Source organism: Loxodonta africana, chromosome 23 (assembly GCF_030014295.1).
Source record: "Loxodonta africana isolate mLoxAfr1 chromosome 23, mLoxAfr1.hap2, whole genome shotgun sequence".
Taxonomy (NCBI): Eukaryota; Metazoa; Chordata; class Mammalia; order Proboscidea; family Elephantidae; genus Loxodonta; species Loxodonta africana.
Genome location: NC_087364.1, coordinates 52,060,792 through 52,076,118, shown reverse-complemented (window position 1 = coordinate 52,076,118; position 15,327 = coordinate 52,060,792).

Genomic DNA, 15,327 nt, shown 5'->3' with positions numbered 1-15,327 from the left:
TGACCAAACAATATCCTTTAGTATTTCTTGTAGCTTTGGTTTGGTTTTGGCAAATTCTCTAAACTTGTGTTTATCTGTAAATATCTTAATTTCGCCTTCATATTTCAGAGAGAGTTTTGCTGGATATATGATCCTTGGTTGGCAGTTTTTCTCCTTCAGTGCTCTGTATATGTCGTCCCATTCCCTTCTTGCCTGCATGGTTTCTGCTGAGTAGTCTGAACTTATTCTTATTGATTCTCCCTTGAAGGAAACCTTTCTTTTCTCCCTGGCTGCTTTTAAAATTTTCTGTTTATCTTTGGTTTTGGCGAGTTTGATGATAATATGTCTTGGTGTTTTTCTTTTTGGATCAATCTTAAATGGGGTTCGATGAGCATCTTGGATAGATATCCTTTCGTCTTTCATGATGTCAGGGAAGTTTTGTGTCAGGAGTTTTTCAACTATTTTCTCTGTGTTTTCTGTCACCCCTCCCTGTTCTGGGACTCCAATCACCCGCAGGTTATCCTTCTTGATAGAGTCCCACATGATTCTTAGGGTTTCTTCATTTTTTTTAATTCTTTTGTCTGATTTTTTTTCAGCTATGTTGGTGTTGATTCCCTGGTCCTCCAGATGTCCCAGTCTGCATTCTAATTGCTCGAGTCTGCTCCTCTGACTTCCTGTTGCGTTGTCTAATTCTGTAATTTTATTGTTAATCTTTTGGATTTCCACATGCTGTCTCTCTATAGATTCTTGCAACTTATTAATTTTTCCACTATGTTCTTGAATAATCTTTTTGAGTTCTTCAACAGTTTTATCAGTGTGTTCCTTGGCTTTTTCTGCAGTTTGCCTAATTTCATTTGTGACGTCTTGAAGCATTCTGTAAATTAGTTTTTTATATTCTGTATGTGATAATTCCAGGATTGTATCTTCATTTGGGAAAGATTTTGATTCTTTTGTTTGGGGGGTTGGAGAAGCTGTCATGGTCTGCTTCTTTATGTGGTTTGATATGGACTGCTGTCTCCGAGCCATCACTGGGAAACTAGTTTTTCCAGAAAATCTGCTAAAAAAAACTGCAGTCAGATCCCTATCAGAGTTCTTCCTCTGGCTCAGGCTATTCGGATGTTAATGAAGCCGCCTGGGGAGGGTGGGGGAGGGATCAGAGAGACAGGAGAGTAGCACCTCAGAATATAGCCGGAGTTGCTTGTCTTGCTTGGAATGACTATTATGTTTGAGATTTCCGTGGGGCGCGTCGCCTATGTGTGCTGGCTGTGTGGAGATTGCCCCCGGGGGGTCTGGTCCGCTGGAGTCACGGTCAGATCCTCCACTGCCAGCCTGGGACGGTGCACTCCCGACTCCAAAATCAGTCGCTCCCTCCCGGGGACTCCCTGTCCCGCCTGCCGCGTCGCCGCACCGCCTCCGCGAACCGGATGGGCTCCCTCCCGGGGTCAGCTCAGGCGAGCGGAGCAGCTCCCCGCGCCTGCGCTAGGACCGCGCGTCCCGGCTGGGATGCCACTCTCCCGGCTCCAAGACCCGTCACTGTCTCCCGGGGACTTTTCCCACTGGCTGCATCACCATGCTGCCCGCGCGAACTGGCTGGGCTCCCTCCCGGGGTTAGTTCAGGGGGGTGGAGCAGCTCCCCGTGCCTGCGCCCCGCCAAAATCCCGGTGGGACGGCTCCCCGGCTGGGATGCCGCTCTCCCCACTCCAAGACCCGTCACTGTCTCCTGGGGACTTCTCCCACCGGCTGCGTCGCCATGCCACCCGCGCGAACCGGCTGCGCCCCCCCGGGGTCAGTTCAGGGCGGTGGAGCTGCTCCCCGTCCTTATGCCGTGCCTGCGGTCCGCCAAAATCCTGGCGGGACAGCTCTCCGGCCGGGACGCTGCTCTCCCCGCTCCAAGACCAGTCACTGCCTCCCGGTGACTTCTCCCACCGGCTGCGCCATCACGCCACCCGCGCGAAACGGCTGAGCCCCCTCCCGGGGTTAGTTCAGAAGGGTGGAGCAGCTCCCCGCGCTTGTGCCGTGCCCGCTCCCCGCCTAAATCCCGGCGGGACGGCTCCCCGGCTGGGACGCTGCTCTCCCCGCTCCAAGACCAGTCACTGCCTCCCGGGGACTTCTCCCACCGGCTGCGCCGCCACGCTGCCCGTGAGAACCGGCTGGGCCCCCTCCCGGGGTTAGTTCAGAGGGGTGGAGCAGCTCTCCGCGCTTGTGCTGTGCCCGCTTCCCGCCTAAATCCCGGCGGGATGGCTCCCCAGCTGGGACGCTGCTTTCCCCGCTCCAAGACCAGTCACTGCCTCCCGGGGACTTCTCCCACCGGCTGCGTCGCCAGGCCACCCGCGCGAACTGGCTGGGCCCCCTCCCGGGGTTAGTTCAGGGGGCACCTAACAACAACACAAAAGCAAGAGTATAGAATTTGTGTGAACGGCACTGGGTACCAGGAGGGGGGTATTATTATGTTAATGATCTTCTTGAGTCTAAGAGGGAGTTTTGACTACCTGAAGCTTCTAAGATTTATAAATTTTGCTCAGAATGCTGCTGTTCTGGATATTCAGAAGGCCTTGTGGATCACAGGTCAGATGGCCTGCAAGTATAAGATTCAGTAATTGAGATAATGGTGAAAAACTATACAAGGTTAAAAAAGAACACCGGCAATATTAATGCTGGTTATGGTGACCTGAGGTTTATAATGTACTTTCTGAGAGTATTCTGATCATTCAAAAATGATAAATACTTCCATTTAAGCATACCCCATTCTTCAAGAAATTTCTTATGAGAGTGTCCCAGTGTTCCCATTTAGCTGATTTCATTTCTTATCGCTAAGTGCTCCCAGAGTTTACTCATTCTTGCTGACAATAGCTATTGATAAAATAAGTACTTCATATACCTATAAAAGAGTCTTAAAGTATATAAAGGCATATACCTACAAAAGTCTTCACATTCTTTGTACTCTAGATATAAGTTGTTTATCAGGTACGTTTTTTGCTAACATTTTCTTTCATTCTATGGGTTGTCTCCTTTCACTTTTTAATAGTATCATTTGCAGTGCAAAAGTTTTTAATTTTTATGTGGTTCAATTTACCTATTCTTTTCATGTGTTGCTTGTTCTTTTGGTGTCATACCTAGGAAACCACTTCAGAGCCCAAAATCATAAAGTTATTCTCATGCTTTCTTCTAAGAGTGTTATAGTTTTAATTCTCTTATTTAGTTCTATGATCCATTTTAAGTTAATTTCTTATGTATGGTATAATGTAGGGATGAAACTTCATTCTTCTTCATGTGGATATCCAGTTGACCCAGCACTATTTGTTGAAAATACCATTCTTTCCCCATTAAACTATTTTAGCATCCTTGTCAAAAATCAATTGATCATGAAATTATGGGCTTAAGGATGTAGAATTTAAGAGAAAAATATGACCTGAAAATTTTCCAGTATATCATATTATCATAACCTGATAAGACTGAGCCAGCAAACAGTAATAGGGAGGAAAAATGGTTAGCCAATATCCAGATTACTCATATAATGTGGCAATGAAATGCTGACTGTAGCCACATCACTATCAATGCCAAAGGTGATAATAAGATAGGAGGGGAAGAACACTGTAATCTTCAGGGTTAGTTCAAACCATCAACCTATCAGTCAGCAGCTGAGCGCTTAACCAGTGCACCACCAGGGCTCCTTTTGGACAAATCTAGAGTGTATTAACCAGAGCTATCTTGGATGTAAATGACAGATACTCCACAAATATAGACTAAAGTATTGTTTTTGGCTAATATGAACAAACTATGGGAGAGGAAGGATAGAGTAGGCCTCAGGAATGACATAAATATAGCCCTATATCTACTAAAAATTGAATTTGTAGTTAAAACCCTTTATATACAGAAAACAGGAAAATGTCAAGCCCAGGTGGCTTGGCTGGCGAAATCTACCATGTACTTACAGAAGAAATAATACCAATTTTACACAAACGCTTTTAGAAAATTGAAAAGTAGAAAACACCTTCCAAGTGACTCTATGAGACCAGCAATACTCTAATATTAAACCCAGAAAAAGCTTACAATAAAAGAAAATTAAAGACCAACAGCCCTCATAAACATAGGTACAAAAATTCTATATAAAACTTTAACATATCTAATCCAACAATATGCAAGAGTGATAATACATTGTGAGAAAGTGGGGGCTATGCCAGGAAAGCTAGGTTGGTTAAACATTCAAATATCAATCAATGGAATTCACCATATAAAAAAAGAAGGAAAAAAAAAGTAAACGATCATCTCATCAGTTAAAGAAAAAAGTATCTGAGAAAAACCCAATATCCTTTCCTTATAGAAGTTTTCAAAAACTAGTAATAGAAGGTAACTCGCTTAACCTGAGAATGGGCATCTATGCAAAACCTACATCTAACATCACACTCAGTGGTGTGCTTTTCAACTTGCTAGTGTAAGAGCATCAATAGGACAAGAATGTCCACTCTCAGCATTTCTATTCAACATAGTATTGCAAGTTCCAGCCAGGGTAAAAAGAAAAATAAGTGAAAGGCATTTAGTTTGGATGACAAAGACATAATGTGTTTGTTTACAGACAACATGACTGTCTATGTAGAAAACTGCTGAAATCTATAAAAAAGCTATTTGAACAAAAAAAAAAAACTGAGTACAGAAATGGATACGATTTAATATACAAAAATCAATTATATTTCTATAAACTGGCAAGGAACAACTGGAAATTGAAATAAAATCAGAATAGTACTTAAAATCATATCAAAAATATAAAATACTTAAGGATAATGTGGTAAAATATATGTGTCATGGATTGAATTGTGTCCCCCCAAAATATGTCAACTTGGCTAGGTCATGATTCCCTTGTATGACTATATGATTGTCGGCCAGTTTATCTTCTGACGTCATTTCCCTATATATTGTAAATCCTATCACTATGATCTAATAAGGTGGTGGATTAGCAGCAGTATATTGATGAGGTCTACAAGATTAGGTAGTATCTTAAGCCAATCTCTTTTGAGATATAAAAGAGAAAAGCGAGCAGAGAGAAGTGAGGACCTCATACCACCAAGAAAGCAGCACCAGGAGCACAGCGCATCCTTTGGACCTGAGGTTCCTGTGCTGAGATGCTCCCAAACTAAGGAAGGCTGACGACAAGGACCTTCCTCCAGAGTCGACGGAGAGAGAAAGCCTTCCCCTGGAGCCGGCGCCCTCAATTCAGACTTCTAGCTACTGGACTGTGAGAGAATAAACTTCTCTTTGTTAAAGCCATCCACTTGGGGTATTTCTATTATAGCAGCACTAGATGACTAAGACAATGTACAAGACCTACAAATTGAAAATATATTTATTAATGTAGACCTAAATAGGAGTGCTGGTGGCACAGTGATTAAAGAGCTTGGCGGCTAACCAGAAGGTCAGCAGTTCAAATCCACCAGGCACTCCTTGGAAACACTATGGGGCAGTTCTACTCTGTCTAGTGGGGTCGCTATGAGTTGGAATCAACTCGACAGCAACAAGTTTAGACCTAAATAATAGAGAGATGTACCTGGTTCATGTGTCAAAAGTCTATAAAATGTTAAAAATATCAATTCTCCCCAACTGATCTATAAAGTCAAGATAATTCCAATCAAAGTTCTATAAGGCTTTATTACAGAAATTGAAAAGCTGTATCTAAAACTCATGTGGAAATGCAAAGGGCTTAGAATAGCCAAAACAACTTTGAAAAAGTTGGAGAGCTAACCCTACCTGATTTCAAAAAGTATTATAAAGCCACAGTAATCAAAGTGATACAGTACTGGTGCAGATAGGCAAATAGATAAAGTGAACAGAATAGAGATTTAAAAAACAGACCTACACATATAGAGACAACATATTTTGACATAAGTGTGAAGACAGTCAATTCAGTGAAGAAAAAAGAATAGTTCTTTAAATAAATGGTGTTGGAGCAACTGAAAACCCTTATGTCTAACAAGTGACCTCTAATCCATACCCCACGAAACACAGAAAAACTGACTCAAATGGATCACAGACCTAGGTATAAAATCCAGAACTATAATACTTCTAAAAATAAAATAGTAGAAAATCTTTATGACTTTAGGCAAATATTTCTTATATATGACACCAAAAGTATCATTCATAAAAGAACTGAGAAATTGGACATTATGAATATTAATAACTTAATAGCCAAAAGGCACTGTTAAGAAAATGAAAACAGAAGCCAGAAACTAGGAAAAAATATTTGTAAATATCTGACAATGGACTTGTATTCAGAATTCATAAAGAACTCTCAAAATTCGACAACAGAAAACCAAAGAACCCAACCTAAAAATGTGAACAGGTACTTCGATGAAGAAGATCATGTGGATGGCAACAAATCAAATGAAAAGATGTTCAATATCATAAGCTATTATGGAAATGTACATTAAAACCATAGTTAGATAGCACTGCTGAGCACCTATCAGAATGGCTGAAGTTAAAAAGAATGACCAAACCACGTGCCCTTAAGAATATGGAGGGACTGGAACACTCATACACTGCTGACTGAAATGTAAAATGGTACAGCCACTTGGGAAACAGTTTGACAGTTTCTTAAAAAGTAAACTTACCATAAGATCCAGCCACGCCACTACTAGTTATTTACCCAAGATATACCAAAGCACATAACCATATAATGGCTTGTACAAATATTTATAACTTTACTTGCAGCAATATAAAAACTATAAAACAACCCAAACGACCATCAACTCGTGAATGAATAAACAAACTGTGGTAGGCTCATACATGGGATAAAAAAATATATATATATACAAGGGATATGACTCAATAAAAAGGAATGAACTACTGCTACAAGCAAGAACAGGGATGGATCTCTAATCTACAGTGAATGCAGACAAAAAAAGTGCATACCATAAAATCCTATTCATTCAAAATTCTAGACATTATAAACTAATATACAGTGACAGAAAGCTAAGTAAGGATTACTTGGTAATTCAAGGGCAGGGGGTCAAGGGAAATGGAAGAGAGGGATTACAAACGGCATGAGGAAACTTTTAGGGATGATGAGTACATTTACTATCTTGATTGTAGTGATGTTTGCCAGGTGGATACACAAGTCAAAAAGGTATCAAACTGTAAATTTTAAATATGTACATTATATTTGATATCAATTATAATTCAATAAATTTTAAAAAGAGAATGGGAAATACCCTCATCGATCAAGAACATGTGATAGAAAATTTTTGAAATGGCTCTTTCTTGATTATCATAATCAAAAGTAGATGTCAAATCTAAAAATAACAGTTGACAATTTTCTCTAAGTAATCCATCCTTCTTTACCAAAATTCCTAGCATACGAACAACAGTAAAATAACATTTAAAAGGTTAAAAAGGGGCTCCAGGTCCTCTGACTCATCATAATGGACCCACTTTCTTATGGAATCTCTTCAATATTCCACAATCAAAATAAAAACTGGCACTCAATCTGAATCAATGATTAACAGTTTCTGGAACATTCTAACTTTAACCTGTGGTCATGTTGTCTCCCAAGCCTAGAATTCCCGCTTCTGCTCCATCTAAATGCCTACCATTCTTTCAGAAGTCATTCCAAATGCAATCTCCTGTATTAAAGTCTTCCTAGACTAATATAATACTCTATTCCATGGGTGAGCAAACTACAGTCCCAGACTGCTGCCCGTTTTTGTTAATAAAGTTTTGTTACTTTGTTTTAATCTTGAGATCTACTTTTGACTATGAACTTCGCTATACCCATCCATTTATTGTCTATTGTTGCTATTGTGCTTCCACAGCAGAGTGGTGTAGTTGCAACAGAGACTATAAACCCCACAAAACCAGATATTTACTATCTGGTCCTTTACAGACAAAGTTTCCCAATCAGTTTTACTGCTTTTAATCCCCATAACACTTCATATCTCTTCTCCTGTCTCTCCACATCTCTCTTATGCAACAATCATTAGCGTGAACTACGTAATTGTGGAATAATAAGGTTGCACTGCTTTCCTCAGGTTAGACTATGACACCGCAATTACCTTTGCCTCAAGTTCAAAGAATGTTAAAACTAGAATAGGCCTCCAAAAAACCAAACCCGTTGCCATCGAGTCAATTCTGACTCATTAGTGACTCTACAGGACAGAGGAGAACTGTCCCAAAGGGTTTCAAAGGAGCACCTGGTGGATTTGAACTGCTGACTTTTTGGTTAGCAGCGGTAGCTCTTAACCACTACGCCACCAAGGTTTCCGAATAGGTCTTAAAAAATCAAATCCAATCTATTCATTTTTAAATGAGGAAACTGAGGGCCACTGAATACTGGTGATTAGCCAAAGATAAAGTAAATGGTTACTGTTAGAATAAACACTAAAAGTCATACATGCTCAAGATCATGAAACCAGATAGAAGAAATACCTTTTTCCATCAAGGAATTTTGTAAACAACAGAAAAATGTGATATTCTTGAAATCTCTGAATATTAGATTTTGATGCATCAAAGATTTCATTTTCTGGGGATACTGTGGTACAGTGAAAAAGTCCAAAGTACTGAGGGACAGAAGATTTCATATCTGGTTTTCACTATCTAGAAGTGTTTTCATCAGGCAACTGTTTAGATAATCCCCAATGTCCTAACGTGTAAAACGAAGAGGCTAGGTTTCGTCATCACTGAAATTTCTTCCAAGTTTAAAATTCATTAATTTGGTACACACAAAATTTACTGGTATTTGCCATAGCAATCATGGTCTAGCATCACCAAAATAACTGCTTCATCGACAGTATAAACCTGTTTTGTACACACAGTGTATTTGGAAATCAGATCTTTAAAAAAATCAAATGATTTTAAACATCCACAGTCTATTTTCCACTACCCCATTACTAACCTAATACCTTATTTCCCGGAAACTCCAATACCACTGTTATAAAAAATAATCAGATCTACAGAAACATTTAATCATAAGATTATTTTACTTTATAATGACCACTGTGCCAGAGACAGTAGAACCTTCTTATCATACTAAAATTACCCAGCACATTGTCTTGGTCAGGGGCACAAACCTGGTGGGTTCCCAATGCATGCAGTAGCAAATTAGTAGATAGTTTTATGTGAAATCAAATTTTTTTTTTTTTAATAAATGCCTTTAGACGGAGAATGAGTCACAATTTGCACCACTCTCTAGCTTATACCTGGACTATTTACATATTCAACTATCTAGCTCCTGAAGGTTTCTAAAATTCCTACTCCTCAGATTAAGACCGCCGTACCTTTGATCTTTGATATCACACTCTCACATACTATCCAATAAGTTTTAATTCAAAACTTTGAATGCAACTTAAACCACTGTTCTTTTTTGAGAAGAATTACAATTCACTAATGAGGATGAACTAAATAACTATGAAGTTACTCTTTTGAAGTTGTCTATGGTTATGCATTTTCCTTTTACACTTCTAAATTTCTTACACTTTATCTTATTCTTTAACTGGTGGATGTTTCTAATTCATGTCATCTGTCTATCATAGAGAATGAGCTGTCCTGGAACTGGTATATAATTAAAACACAAGCCAAATTTGTTGTCATTATTATTACTATCACCATATTTCATCAATTCTATGATGTCTTAAAATCAATAAATAAGGAACTACTGTATAACAGTTTAATTAATAGAATGTTTTCTTTCTTCACAGTACATAAAACAATTTGCACCTTACGAATGATGGTGTCCAAGATTCAATGAATACGGTATTGTCATTACTGATGGGATTTTAAGAACAAAGATTGAATAGGTAGGAAAAAAAAGGGTAAGGTCAGAGATAGCAGAAATCTGGAAACGAGTAGACTCACCAGGGCAAAGGAAGAGTGCAAGCTTGTGGGAAAACAAAATAAGCATAAGGAAAATGGAAGACGTAAGATATAAGAAGTTCTTTTGAAGATATTTTGTCATTTCAGCACTCAGCTTCAACAGAAAACCCATGGAGTCATAAATGAAGAAAATCCAAAAATCAGCTAAACTATCAATTGAGATCAATGAGATAACCCCTTCACCCTTACTATAACATTTAACAATCCACGTAGACAGCCACTTGGTATGTGGTACTGAGAATCATACAATAACAGGCAGAGCAGAGCAACAGGTATGTGAGGAAGAGGTAAGCAGAGGTCTGGCAGGCAGAGGGTGAATATCAGGAACATTTCACTAAGCTGGTAACAGATACCCAGCATGAGAAAGAGATTTCCAGGGCAGGACTCTAACACATATAATGACTGGGAGGGAACAAAGTAGAATCCCTGCAGTGGAGAAACTAAGGCAGGCCCTTCATCAGAGGTGCCTAGTATTAGGAATAGGACAATAGCCAGACATTAACATCAAAGCACAAGGTCAGACAGGGAACAAAAGTAGGTCTGCTTTGATGATAAGTCAGTATGGTTTAAGTTTCTTAAATTCGTCCTGACTGTAAGTCAGAGGAAGGTTCTCAGGTGGCTCAAAGGGGTCGTGCCTGACTATTAACATAAAAATTGGCAGTTTGAACACATCCATCTATACTCTGAAGATAGGCCTGGCAATCTGCTTGCAATAAGGTTACAGCCAAGAAAACCCCGTGGAGCAGTTCTACTCTGAAATGCACGGGGTCACCCCGAGTTGCAATCAACTTGACAGCAAGAGGTTTTTGGTTTCGTATAGGTCAGAGAGTAGAAGTTCTACTTATAGTAGAAGCTATAAGTGGCTATAGCTGTGGGGATTAGGGGGTTAGAGGCAGCAATCCAAAAGTCATCGCATTATACTAAAGTCCACACTCTCATATATACTGTACTATACTATCCCAGTAAGCTTGTTCTTCAAAAAATAAAAGCACTAGCGTCAAGCTGGTGGGTTTTAATGTACTTCATTGAGGTCCTCACAAACAAATGCAAGATGGGGTGGATGGTGGTGAAAGAAGGAACCAACACATTTACTGAGCATGTACTATGTTTCATTTGTTTTATATACACTACCTTATTTAAATGGAGGCCTGGTGGTGAAGTGGTTAAGAGCTCAGCCTGCTAACCAAAAGGTCAGTAGTTTGAATCCATCAGCCGCTCTTTGGAAACCCTACTGGGCAGTTATACTCTGTCCTATAGGGAGGCTATGAGCTGGAATCAACTCGACGGCCTGCAACAACCTTATTTAATATATAAAACAACTCTGTAAAATAGGTGTTAATACTTCCAACATAAAGGTGAGGCAACAAGTCAGGGAGGACATATACCCAGTGCATATAGCCTTCCCATTTTCACACAGCTGGTTGGACCATGACAATTTGACTCCAAACCTCATGTTATTTCAACCAACAACATTTGACTGAGGCTTTACATATAAAAAGATATTTTATAATGCGGAACTGTGTTCTTTCTTCTTTGGGCCCCCAATTATTTTCTGCTCGGTCGCTACTTCCCGATGCTAGAATTTGTCTTACTCACATTCTTTACAGTAACAGTAACAGCAGTTATAATTTACAAAACAAAAACTATATGATGGGAAATATACTACAGCGGGAAACACTGTTATGATAACATTGTGCACTGCTGAGTTGATTCCAACTCAGTGATCCTATCGGACAGAGAAGAGCTGTCCCATAGGGTTTCCTAGGCTGTAACCTGTACAGAAGCAGATCACCAGGTCTTTTCACCTGTGGAGATGCTGGTGGGTTTGAACCACCGACCTTTCTTGGTTAGCAGCCAAGCACTTAACCACTGTGCCACCAGTACTCCTTAAATGTGAATCATAGTAGCCACCAGTAGACACAATAAATCCATCATCTCACTTACTCGTCCCCTCAAAATCTGTGAAGTAATCATCATTGTCCTCATCGTAGGATTAGAAAACTGAGGATCAGAGAAGTCATGCCAAAGATCTTGCAGTCTGTTCTACAGGCTATTGTCTCTGAAGTTCACAGCTCTCTTTTCACTTCATCACTTGGCTTGCTTATTTTTATCTTGTCTTAGGTCCCTTCTTGTCCTATTTTACTGCAATCCTTGGCACAGTGTTTGAGAGCTACGGCTGCTAACCTAAAAGTCAGCAGTTTGAATCCACCAGCCACTCCTTGGAAACCCTACGGGGCAGTTTTACCCTGGAATGTGTGTCTAATTACCTCCATGAACAACTGCCTCCTCTGCCATGAAACCAGAGAACTGAATGGTGCCTGGCTACCATTACTGAACGTTTTGATCTAAGATTCTATGGGACAGTCCTGATCAAAAAGTGGGAAAATTTTGAACACATTTTCAAACTCTCACAGAATACAGAATTTCTGTAGCCATTGAAACTCCTGCCCTGAGAACATCTTTAAACCTTAACCTGAAACTATCCCATGAAGTCATCTCTAAACCAAACAATAGTTTAGCTTAATTAGAAAAGAAAGTCTGCTCTGAGTATTGTGCTCTTTCAAAGAATTATCTATATGTGGTCAAACTGATAATATTAACTCAAAAGGTTAGATGAGAAGCTTAGGGGTGTAGTGAGTTTGTGTTAACGATGGTAAAATAACTTGGAAAGGGATATAGAGAAAGGTGACACAACTTGAAAAATGTAACCTGTGTCACTGAATTGTACATGTAAACATAGTTGGTGTATTTTACTGTGTTTATTTTCACCAAAAAAGGAAGAAAAAAAAAGATGGTATAGAATACACCAGCAATGAACAACTGGGAAAAAAAAAATGTTTTTTTTAATTCTATTTATAATAGTATCTAAAAGAATAAAATACCTATGAATAAATTGAACCAAAAAAAAAGACCAAACCCATTGTTGTCGAGTTGATTTCAACTCATAGTGAACCTATAAAAAAAAAATAGGGCAGAGCAAAACTGCCCTTAAGATTTTCAAGGAGCAGCTGGTGGATTCAAACTGCCAGCCTTTTGGTTACCAGCAGAGCTCTTAACCACTGTGCCATAAGGGCTCCAAATTTAACCAAGGAGGTGAAAATTTATACACTGAAAACTATAAAACATTGCTGAGAGAAATTAAAGATCTAAATAAATGGAAAAACATCTGGTGTTCGTGGGTTGGGAGACAATACTGTTAAGATGTCAATACTACTCACAATGATCTATAGATTCAACACAGTCCTAACCAAAGTTCCACCAGCCTTTTTTTCAGTAATGAATAAGCCAATTCCCAAATTCATATGAAATTGCAAGGGCCCCAAACAGTAAAAACAATTTTGAAAAAGAACGATGTAGGAGGACTCTTCCCAATTTCATACTATAAATCTACAGTAACCAAAACAGTATGGTCCTCGAATAAAAATAGAAATATAGATTAATAGACCAGAATTGAGAGTTCAGAAATAAACCAATGCATCTATGCACAACTGATTTTTCCAAGACTGCCAAGTCCATTCAATAGTCTCTTCAACAAATGGTTCTGGACAACTGAATCTCCACATGCAAAAGAATAAAGTTGAATCAATACCTCATACCACATTCAAAAATTAAATCCAAATGGATCAATGACCTAAAACTAAGAGCAAATACCATAAAACACTAAAAGAAAAACATATAGGTAAAGCTTCAAGGCCTTGCTTTTGACAATGGACTCATAGATATGACATCAAAAGCCAAAGCATCAAAAGAAAAAATAAATTGGACTCCATCAAAACTAAAACATTTTGTGTATCAAGGGACATTATTAACAAAATAAACTGACAACCTACAGAATGGTAGAAAATATGTGGTAATCATATGGGTTTAATATCCAGAATATAAAAAGAACTCCCACAACTCAACAACAAAAAGATAAACAACCTAATTAAAAAATGGGTAAAGGACTTGAACAGGCATTTCTCTAATGAAGATATACAAGTGGCTAGTAAGCATATGAAAAGATGTTAAAAGTCATTAGTAATTAGGGAAACAAAAATAAATACTACAATGCGATACCACTTCACACCCACAACCATGGCTATAATCAGCAAATGGGAAACATTAAGTGCTGGCAAGGATGACCATGAAATGACTATGAGATGAATTACTAAATGTACTGATAAGTTAGTCCTATCTTGGTATAAATTTCTTCATCCAATACTTTTATCAGTACAAGTAGAGACAGCATGTAGACACTGAAACCTAGAGGACTGTAAAAAGGGGATACATAAAAGAGTGGGAGAATTTAAGATAAACTTGGTCAAATGCAAATTTTAATCTTTGCGGAAAAAAATCAGTAATTTCATATGTGTTTAGATTTTTTTTTTAGATAAACTGACAAGGAAAATAAAGTAAAAATAAGATCATTTTGTAATAAATACAAATTTGAGAATGAAATTCCATGACATGAAGTTTTTATATACATTCTTAGAATACGAGAAAAGATGAGAGAAGATATTAAAGTACAAGCAGAAGTGAGACTAGAATCCATTCGTCTACGTAAAACAATTCTCCAAAGGCGGAAATTACCTCCCAGATAAGGTAACTATTATGATAAAACATGTCAAGATTTTTCAGAAAGCAATTTAGGTATTCTTGGTCATACTTTAAAAGAAAACAAAAAAATACCGTTTTTGGGTTAAAATTAAATAAGAACATCTTTTCATTCTCATCTTTAATTCTTTCAGTATTTCCTTTAAATATTTCCCCAACTAGTTTTGACTAACCTAGGCAATGTATAATTCATAAGACACCTAACAAAAGTTACAATTATTATTGAAAATATTTATCATTATTTACTTTATATCATGTTTTGTCTCACTAGTCTTGAACATACTATTGTGTATTTGAGAAACATTCAGGGTGAGTAGTCTCTTGAATATACTATATCACCACACTAGAACAAACAAAAAATGGTTGAGTGACAAAAAATAAGAGGTTATGGGCACTGAACTTGAATTAAATTTCAATCCTAAACTCAGAAAGGAGAGGTCATTTGAAAAGAGGGCTCAACACGTCCCTCCTTTTCCAGTCCTAATACAGAGGTTACAATCCAACAGTCATTTTTGTTTCCATCAAAAAATTCCTTTTAACCACACCATGAGCTAACATAAATGGTCTGTTTACTGACCTTGGTCTCAAAACAAATCAAGAAATAGAAAATACAAAAAAAGAAAAGCACACACCTGTACTTGCTAGAATTTATTCATACATAAATTCAAAAAAATTCAATAGGAGGCTCTAAAAAATATATTTAGCCTGTCAAAGATGATTATTTTTTATTTTTAAGATATCTATTAAATAGCAGAAATTCAAGCATAAAGCACCATTTTTCATTCAAAAATGGACCTATGTTCCTCCAGGTGTGCCACTATAAGAGCGACAGTCTTCACTTAACCTCTCTAAGTCTTCTCTTGCCTGAAACTGAGTGGAGCAGACATGCTCAATTCATTA